This window comes from Bombina bombina, chromosome 2 (assembly GCF_027579735.1).
Source record: "Bombina bombina isolate aBomBom1 chromosome 2, aBomBom1.pri, whole genome shotgun sequence".
NCBI classification, from domain to species: Eukaryota; Metazoa; Chordata; class Amphibia; order Anura; family Bombinatoridae; genus Bombina; species Bombina bombina.
This window is the reverse complement of record NC_069500.1, coordinates 1,353,622,310-1,353,631,993: the sequence shown is the minus strand read 5'-3', so window position 1 is coordinate 1,353,631,993 and position 9,684 is coordinate 1,353,622,310. Positions and strand designations below refer to the sequence as shown.

At 41.5% G+C, this 9,684-nt stretch overlaps 1 long non-coding RNA gene across 1 annotated transcript; it reads left to right on the top strand.

Annotated features, from left to right (window-relative positions):
- Window positions 1–242: 242 nt before the first annotated feature.
- Window positions 243–522, top strand: LOC128648297 (uncharacterized). Its single transcript, XR_008400565.1, has 2 exons — window positions 243–330; window positions 411–522. It is a non-coding gene; the product is annotated as an uncharacterized LOC128648297 (long non-coding RNA).
- Window positions 523–9,684: the final 9,162 nt, after the last annotated feature.

Here is a 9,684-nt window from a genome sequence, read left to right as displayed (position 1 = left end):
TAGGTCTAAATGATGCCCTTAAAGATGAACTCGCTCGCATAGAGCTTCCTAGGTCCTTGGAAGGACTAATCACACTAAGCATTCAGATTGATAGAAGGTTGAGAGAACGCAAATCAGAAAAACAAGGTATGGATACTATCACAAGACCCTCTTCTACTTACCAAAAACCTACAGTCACTCAAACCTCAGAACCTATGGATTTGGGATTCACTAGAGGCTATTTACAACCAGAAGAAAGAAATCGCAGACGCATAAACAACCTCTGCATGTATTGTGCTTCAAATGCACATACTGTAAGAGAGTGTCCTATCTTACAAAGGCAGAAGAAACGTAAGTCCTTCAGAAAAACCACATGCTTAACCACTAATGTTAACCAAGTTGCTTACTGCTCTTTATCTCTTACCTTACAGTGGGATCTACACCAGCAAATCAGTGAAGCCATCATCGACTCTGGGGCACATTCTTCCTATATTGATTCTGTTTTTGTCACTATAAATAAAATACCCACTGTGTTGAAAGCAAGACCTGTGTCCATTAGAGTTATTGATGGTAATACAATTAGTTCCGGTCCTATTACACACCAAACTATTCCCATCAAGGTTTCCACGTCAAGTGCACACACTGAATTCATATCCTTTGATGTGATAAATTCTCCCATGTTTCCCCTGGTGCTTCGTCTACAATGGTTACAGACGCATCAACCCACCATACATTGGGATCGCCTCGAAGTCGAATTCCTCTCAGATTATTGCAAGAACACCTGTTTTCATCACTCCTTGATCTGTTCTATAAATCCTACTGGAAGAATTATTCCTTCTGACTATCAAGATTTTCAAGATGTATTCAGTGAAAAGGAAGCAGAGTCCCTTCCTCCACATCGCCCGTAAGACTGTCCTATTCAACTACTTCCAGGTGCTTCCATTCCTTACGGGCACATATACCCTCTATCACAGCCTGAACTAGATCACCTCAAAACTTACCTTTCAGAGAATTTAAGGAAATGGTTTATACAACCCTCTTCTTCCCCTGCTGGGGCCGGAATTTTCTTCGTCAGAAATAAGGACAACTCCCTACGCCCTATAATTGATTATAGGGAACTTAATAAACGGACTGTCAAGAACCGCTATCCCTTACCTCTAATTCCCGAACTCATCGAACGTCTCAGTCAAGCCACCATATACACTAAATTAGACCTACGTGGAGCCTATAATCTCGTCAGGATCCGAAAAGGAGACGAGTGGCTCACCGCCTTCAGAACAAGATATGGGCTCTACGAGTATAAGGTGATGCCTTTCGGGCTCTGTAATGCCCCGGCAACGTTCCAATATCTAATAAACTATATATTCCGTGATCTCCTTGACATCTGTGTAGTTGTATATTTGGACGACATTCTGATATACTCTACTAACATCATTGACCATATAAAACACGTCCGTTGGGTGCTCTCTCGCCTTAGACAACACTGACTTTTTGCCAAATTGGAAAAATGCATATTCCATACCTCTGTTATTACATTCCTGGGTTATACTATCACTCCCACAGGAATTTAGATGGATGATTCAAAAGTGCAAACTATTAAAAACTGGCCCATACCTTCCTCCAAAAAGGACCTGCAAAAATTCCTCGGTTTCTCCAATTACTATAGGAAATTCATCAAGAATTATTCCTCTCTTACTAAGCCTTTAACTTCTCTTACAAGTGTCAAAACTACCTTCCACTGGACACCTCAAACACAGGCTATTTTCGAACACCTTAAGGATGTTTTCACTAAAGCACCGATTCCTAAGTTTCCAGACCCTGATGCCCATTATGTACTTGAAGTTGACGCCTCCAACTACGCTCTAGGGTCCATTCTGTCTCAACGTAAAACTCCAGAAGATCCACTCCACCCTGTTGCCTTCTTTTCACGAGTAATGACACCAGCCGAATATAACTACCCTGTAGGCGAAAAGGAGTTGTTAGTGATCAAGGTCTCATTAGAACACTGGAGACATCTCCTAGAGGGCAGTAAATTTCCGATACTAATATATACGGACCACAAAAATCTGGAATACCTTCTGACTAACCGTACCTTATCCTCTAGACAGCTAAGATGGAGTTTATTCCTATCAAGGTTTGATTTCCATATAACCTACAGACCAGGGAGTAAGAACGGGAAAGCGGATGCCTTGTCCAGAAAAGATACCAATCCTCATCATTCCGATACTCCTGGTACAGTCATTCCAGTTGAGCAATTCATTACACTATCTCCTACTTATCCTGTAGTCCTTAAACTCCTACAACAGAAAGATACTTCCATTCCTAAGCTTAAACTCACACTGGGACAAGATGGTCTCTATTACCACCAAGGACGTCTTTATGTACCACCTTCCCTTCGAGACAATTTGTTAAAAGAACATCATGACTCACCGATGGCAGGACATCTTGGAATCCACAAAACCTATGATCTTCTTTCACGTACGTACTGGTGGCCTGCTATCAGAACTTCTGTGCAAAGATATGTTCAATCTTGCCACATATGTACAGTTTCCAAGACTGAAAAAAGACCTCCTTTCGGATTACTCTTACCATTACAGATACCTGACCGACCGTGGCAAACCATAGGAATGGATTTCATCGTCGAACTTCCATTGTCACTTGGTTACAATACCATACTTGTTGTTGTTGATCATCTTACCAAGATGGCCCATTTCCTCCCATATCATAAGCTCCCAACTTCATCAGAACTTGCAGTTCTTTTCTTGAATAACATCGTCAAATTACACGGTCTCCCGGGGGGCGGAGCCAACTGTAGAGCTGGTCGGACGTGTTCTGGTGCAGCTCCCGGGCCCAGGATCCTAATTTAGGGGTTTCTCCACATTCTGCAGCTATCCTACTATAACCAAAACTGTTGTGGATAGACCCAAGAGCTGATATCTTATTACTATGAACTTTAAGGGATCCGGAGAGACTGTGCCAGCCCGCCGCAACTCTCTAACACTATAGAACAGGGAGAGAGAGCCGCCATCTTGAGGACAATATACTTCATTTGCAGGCCTTCCGCTACCTATTTAGCTCTGAGGGAGCTGAAAATTTACTTCTTCTCAAAATTCCCTATCCAGCTTGCAATATGCAGACTCCGTCCAGCTTCTTAGAAGAACTGAGGCACTTACTTGAAACCCACCACGCCAGCTTGGCAGACAAGTTGTACGCAGCTCCAAACAGCAAAGGCGGCTGTCAGACCCGGTACCCCGACCTCACTGAGTATATTCCGCTTGAACGGGATGGGGGTGGTGCTTTGGGGCCCCAGCGCTTACCCCCTACCTATAGTATGTCTGTGGAAGACCGGGATGCTGGCACAAAGAAGGAGACTAACCAAGCCATACAACACTGTGGAACACCGCATGAGGGAGAACACTCTCTAGATATAACTGCTGACGAACTCAACACAGAGGCAGTAGTAATGCTGCAGATCGCAAAGTCAAGACAGCGGAGCCCTGCACAGGAAGGGAGAGAGGCGACCCGACAGAATACATACCTACGTCTTGCTCCCAAATCACCATCTTTCAGTGGGGGTCCGGGGATGACTCCAGATCCTAAGTCGAAAAATGTCATGCAAGTGACTTATCCATACACCCGGGCTGAAGCATTGGATGAGCCCAAGCATAATAGCAGCAAGGCGCAACTCCTCTATTCACCCACACCGTTAGTCTTATCTTTTGTACCGACGCCATGGTTTAAGTGCCCACCGTATCTGCTATATAGCGCACAACTTAGAGCAGGAGATGGTATTAGCCCTGTGCTTACAGAGGAACAGCTACTCCTACTTATGGACAGGTCTTTACAGCCCTTCATTTACAACACGGGACAACGCCACAGCACAACGGCCTGGAGAAAGCATATAGCCTGGCAATTTGATACAGGATAAAAGACTCCCGCTAGCTCATTGCACCTTGACAGGAGGTCGGTGTATTTCTAAGAACCATCTTGCACTAACATTATAAAATAAACTTGTCAGTTTCCTACTATAATCTACTGCTCTTATGTTCTCTCTAAGTCTATACTGAGTGACTATACTATTCTATCTTACTGTTGAATATGGCAGAGTACTATGGGGATGGCAATTTTAAGGTGCATTTGATCTACCTGGTGACAGTTGTGGGGATTTGTGCCCATGGGAATGTATGTAGAGCTTATATGGACCTTGTGGAAAGACATGATACCTATTACATCCTGTGTTCAGCTGGACAAGTTTATTATGCTAGAAAGATATAAATGTTCCCTTTGAAGGCAGTTTTTTGCTGTGCTGAATGAGAGGTGCACTACAACATTATCTATAGTTCAACTAAATTGCCTACCAATGCCCTATTTCTTTTCCTTTGTATGTGTTAGCCTGCTGTATACACCCTTTTTAAGATGATTCTTGCTATGTGTTCCCTACCATAATTTAGGTTACTAGGAGTTTAGATATCTGCGGCCGAGATGTCTGAACCTTCCACATTTTGTTATCATGTATGCTCATAGGGGACCTCAGGGCAAACTAGGAATAATAACATTTACTTTTACTATATGATTTTGCCCTGGCGGATAGACTTAGATACTTGTTGACTATTAATCTTAGATATGACACCTCAGAAACTCTGCGAATGTAGTTGCAGGTCAGACAGCATATGCATTTACCTCTCTACTTGTAATCCTGACCATCCATGCCTTATAAGATGTCACACTCTCTTCCAACATTCAGTATGTTATTTTATTGTGAGCAGAACCCACACTCTTGCCATCGTATATAACCCCTCTCCTCATACTACTACAGTTGAACCTCATAATTCATATTAGATCTTTTATCTTAGAGCTTTAGACCTTCCTATGTCAGATATAACAATGATTCACCATACAATTGACCCAACTCCATGTACACCCTAGCAACAGATTTGCCAGCAGGATCCTCCACCAAGATATTTTGCCTGACTTTAAGGTATTGTGTGCACTATGCTATTTGTATTATCACCTCCCCCCTCACGCATATAATGTATCTCCTTAGCAAGGAGAGTTAAATAAGCGGCTTATCTAGCCTATGCCGCACCTCACTTATACTTTTCATTAGCAAGTCTTGCAGTACACCTCATTATTGACTCTGCTTTCCCTCTCCAGCCTTGCAAGATAATTTACCATCTTTTCTTTTCTCATGTTAAATTTTAGTTTCTTTTCAATTCACCGCAACAAACAAGTATAGTCCATCATATTACACATATATAAGAAAGCATCCCCTCGCTACAGCATTCACACTCTACTGAGTTGATAACTACCCATTCACAGTAGTGGAGGGCAACATAATGGATAAAAAGAGGTTCACATTCTCATATGTACTACAAATTCCCTATGGTCATAAAAGTTTCTTATTGTTATGATATCCTTGCATTGTAGTTCTCAACGATATGACATTCTTTGTATTTGTTGTACACTAGTTCACAATTGTATTTTATGAAAACCTCAATAAAAAAAAAAAAATAAAAAAAAAAAATTACACGGTCTCCCAGATTCCATTGTAACTGATAGAGGTAGTCAATTCACCTCTCGTTTCTGGAAAAAATTATGTGACACTATGCAAGTAGATTCTCCTCCTCATTCCACCCCCAATCAAATGGCCAAACAGAGAGAATAAACCAATGGCTCGAACAGTATATTCGTTCTTATTGTTCCAACCACCAAGACCAGTGGGCTAATACCCTTGCTATGGCTGAATATGCATACAACAATTCTACAAGTTCCACTACTTCCAAGACACCATTTTTTGCGAATTATGCTTTTCACCCTTCCTTCCAACTTCACCCTCGGACAGATTCAAACTGTCCCAAGGTTGATGACCTCACTAAGGATCTCCAGGATCTTTTCATAGAACTCAAGAGGCATATAGCTGATGCTCAGGCTCATCAGAGACGTTACTATAACCTCCGAAGACGTCAACCACCTTCCTATAAAATAAGTGATCTGGTCTGGCTGTCGACCAAGAATATAAAACTGAAAACCCCCAGCAAGAAACTTAGTGCTGTCTTCATTGGTCCTTATCCTATCACAAAGATTGTGAACCAAAATGCTGTTACCTTGGATCTGCCTTCTACTTTTCGACTTCATCCCACCTTCCACGTCTCTTTGTTAAAACCTCATTGCGAAACTAGACAGGTGGCCAGCCAGATTCCTCCTCTCATCTTACAGGATTCGGACACGGAATACGAAGTTGATGCCATCCTGGACTCCCGTATTTACCGTGGAACTCTTCAATACTTAATCCGTTGGAAGGGATTCTCTGAGGAGAATGACTCTTGGGAACCTTCCTTGAATGTTCATGCTCCCAAATTGGTATCCCTGTTTCACAGGAGGAATCCAGAACGACCTAGATTCGTAGCTGCGGGGCACCTACCCTGAGGTGGGGGGTATGTCATGGATTTCCTTATTCCTTTCTGTCCCTTTAATTTTACCTGTGCTCACACCTAGCAAGGTTATTTAAAGCCTGGACACGCCTCCCTCCCTGCTTCAGTAGTGTTTCCAGTTTAGCATACAGCTTCACAGACCTGCTGCAGGGATTTACCTCTCTCTGTTCAAGTCTAACTATCTGAAGGTATTTAAACCTTTTGTAATACGGAGCCTACTTGAGCAACTGAAAGAGACTTATATGCTAAGTCTGAACATTTCCTAATTTGGATTAACAAACACCGCTGCTGCATTATTTTCCTGCTTAATTGCCTCTGGCAGATCAAGTGTTTTCCAAACCGCAACTGCAGTCTCATCCTATATAAGTTGTGAACTTTATAATTTTGTACAGACGCTTAACTTACATTGGACCACACTCACAGGATACCTCCTCATATTCCTCTTCACACGCTTCAGGAGTAGCGTGATAAACTTCAGACTGAACTTTTGTGAGTAACGCTACAGCACAGCACTTAATACCTGCTCCACCCATCTGCCTGTCAGCTCTCACAAACAGCACAGCTATCAGCGTGTATCACACTTCAATTGACTAACAGCCTGCTGCATCTGTACTGACCTAACGCTCCCCCTGTGTGCACAGTGACTATCAGGAAAAGTGTATCCCATCCACGGTGCGTTTGGTTAACAACTGCTGTGCAACCTGATTCAGAAATACTGATCAGGAATTTAAATCAAATAGTAACTTTCAACTGCCATACAGACAGATACATTGTAACTTCCTCATTGTATCTTAAAGTAAGGCATACAATCATATATTTTCCGCAGTTGAGATCCACAACCACAACCAGCTCGTTACACATATGAACCTCCTAGGTTTAGCTTTCAACTAAGAATTCCAAAAGAACAAAGCAAAATTGATAATAAAAGTTAATTGGAAAGTTGTTTAAAAGTTCATGCCCTATCTGAATCATGATACTTTATTTTGGACTAGACTGTCCCTTTAATTACTGATATGTGATTAGGTAACACTTTAATGTGAACAGTTACAATATAAAATCTGATGTATCACTTAGTTTGATAGTATAGTAACAAAGTTTTATCATGTTGCTATTTGTGTTGTATATTAAAGGGATAAGAAAGTGAAAACTAAACTTGCATGATTCTGATAGAGCATTTCATTTTCAGACACTTTTAAATTCACTTCTATTTTCAAATGTGCTTCTCTTGGTATCCCTTGTTAAAAAATAATACACACATATCCTACACTAGTGGGAGCTAGCTGCTGATTTGTGCCTGCGCACATGTTTCTCTTGTGATTGGCTAACTAGATGTGTTCATCTAGCTGCCAGTAGTGCAATGCTTCAGCAAAGGATAACAAGAGAATGAAGCGAATTTGATAATAAAAGTAAATTGGAAAGTTGTTTAAAATGGTATGTTCTATCCAAATCATACAATAAATTGTTGTGGTTTCCTGTCCCTTTAAGGCAAGGCAGGGGTCAAGTTCAGTGGAAATGCATGGGAACGGAGTTCCTGCACTATGTTTGCAGGTGGAACTAAGTTCCCTCTGGTCAGAGAACATAAACACTTCAGTAAACACTGCTGCTGCTGGTGGGAGTAGCTGTAGCACAGTCTTTTAGAGGGATAGTGAGATTCTCTAGTAATGGGCAGTAACACTTCCTACAATACACTTAATGTAAGCCTGTCAGCGATCCTGCTGTGTGATCACCCCACACTGTGTGGAAAAAATAGTGCTAACATTTCTGTGTGGCTTGCTCTGGAGTTATTTAGCTCCCCTCAGCAGAAATAGGACTATTGGACCTTAAATGGGTGACACTCTGTGACAGAGGAAGAGTCTCAGGCCCAAAGGCAACCATTCAACCCTTCATTGGTTTTAATTTGCTTTCATTAATCAAAGTGTATAGATTATATACATATAGTGTGTGTGTGTGTGTATAAAACAATATTAAGTATGAGAGGGGTGGAAGTCTAAATGAGTTCCCACACTTTTTTGTAGGACTTGACCGCTGCTTTAAAGGATAACACCATACTATAAGAGAGGATTAAGGATGGTGTTAATTTGTCCCTGACAAAGTGCCGGAGTGGCACGAAAAACTTAGGATGTTATTGTGGGACCCGGCTGAGCCTTGTATGTCTGAAAGATTTGATTCAACTTGTTTAATAAAGGATGTTTTAAAAATACTCCATTTTGGATCCACTTTTTTTCATTGTGCATATCATTTTGTGCTGAAATGGTGGGGGAGTACTCTGGATCCCTGTGTTGGCTATTGACAGGATTCCCTGCGGCTGTGTCTCAGACACACGGTCACGTGACTGCTCCGAGTAAAGCTCTTTACCTTTAGCGTTTGAGAAAGATGCAAAAAAAAAAAAAAATCACGAGCGCAAAACCACTCTAAGGGTAAAAGTTTTAGTATACACTTCAAAAGTGCAAATATAAAAATAAACGTACAAGAGTTCTAAAAACATTGTGCAGAAAAGATATCACCGTGTGATCCTCCTTGGCAATAGGCTGTCAGTCTTTGCCTATATCTGTTATTTCGATCCTGCTACTTCAGCTTGTAATTTGAGCCTTATAAGCTTCAGGTGAGCGTGTAAAGGTCTAGGGCATACAGCTTGCGTCGGACTGGACCCACATAACCTCTACGTGTTTTCTCTGGTAACGTCCAGACTTTGTCAAGAGGCTCAAATTTCAAGCTGAAGTAACAGGATCAAAATAGCGAATCTAGGCAAAGACTGACAGTCTGTTGCGACGGAGGATCACACAGTGATATATTTTTTGCACATTGTTTTTAGAACTCTTGTACGTTTATTTTTATGTTTGCGCTTTTGAAGTGTTTATTAAAACTTTTACCCTTAGAGTGATTTTGCGCTCGTGTCTCTTTTTGTTTCTTTCGCAGTCTACATTGGGAGGTGGATCACAGATATCCCCCCTCTTCACTGAGCGGCATCCAACACAGTTTAGATTCTACCTTCAATATAGGAAGCTTGGTCCCAGACACACCGGACTCCAAGGGTACTTTTATATATGATCCCAGGATCTTATTGTTACGCAGCTGTGACTGTTTGGGGGTAAGACTTTTTGATATTGCCATGGGATAGATCGAAAGGTCATTCACCAATAAGACTCTGTTGCAAACACTTAGTTGCAATTATTTCCTCTTGTTGAAAGGACATTAGAATGGTATGTCTAAGTTGCACTTTTAACTATTGATACATTGTATATGATATTTATCATTGGGAAGCGCAGTAGCATAT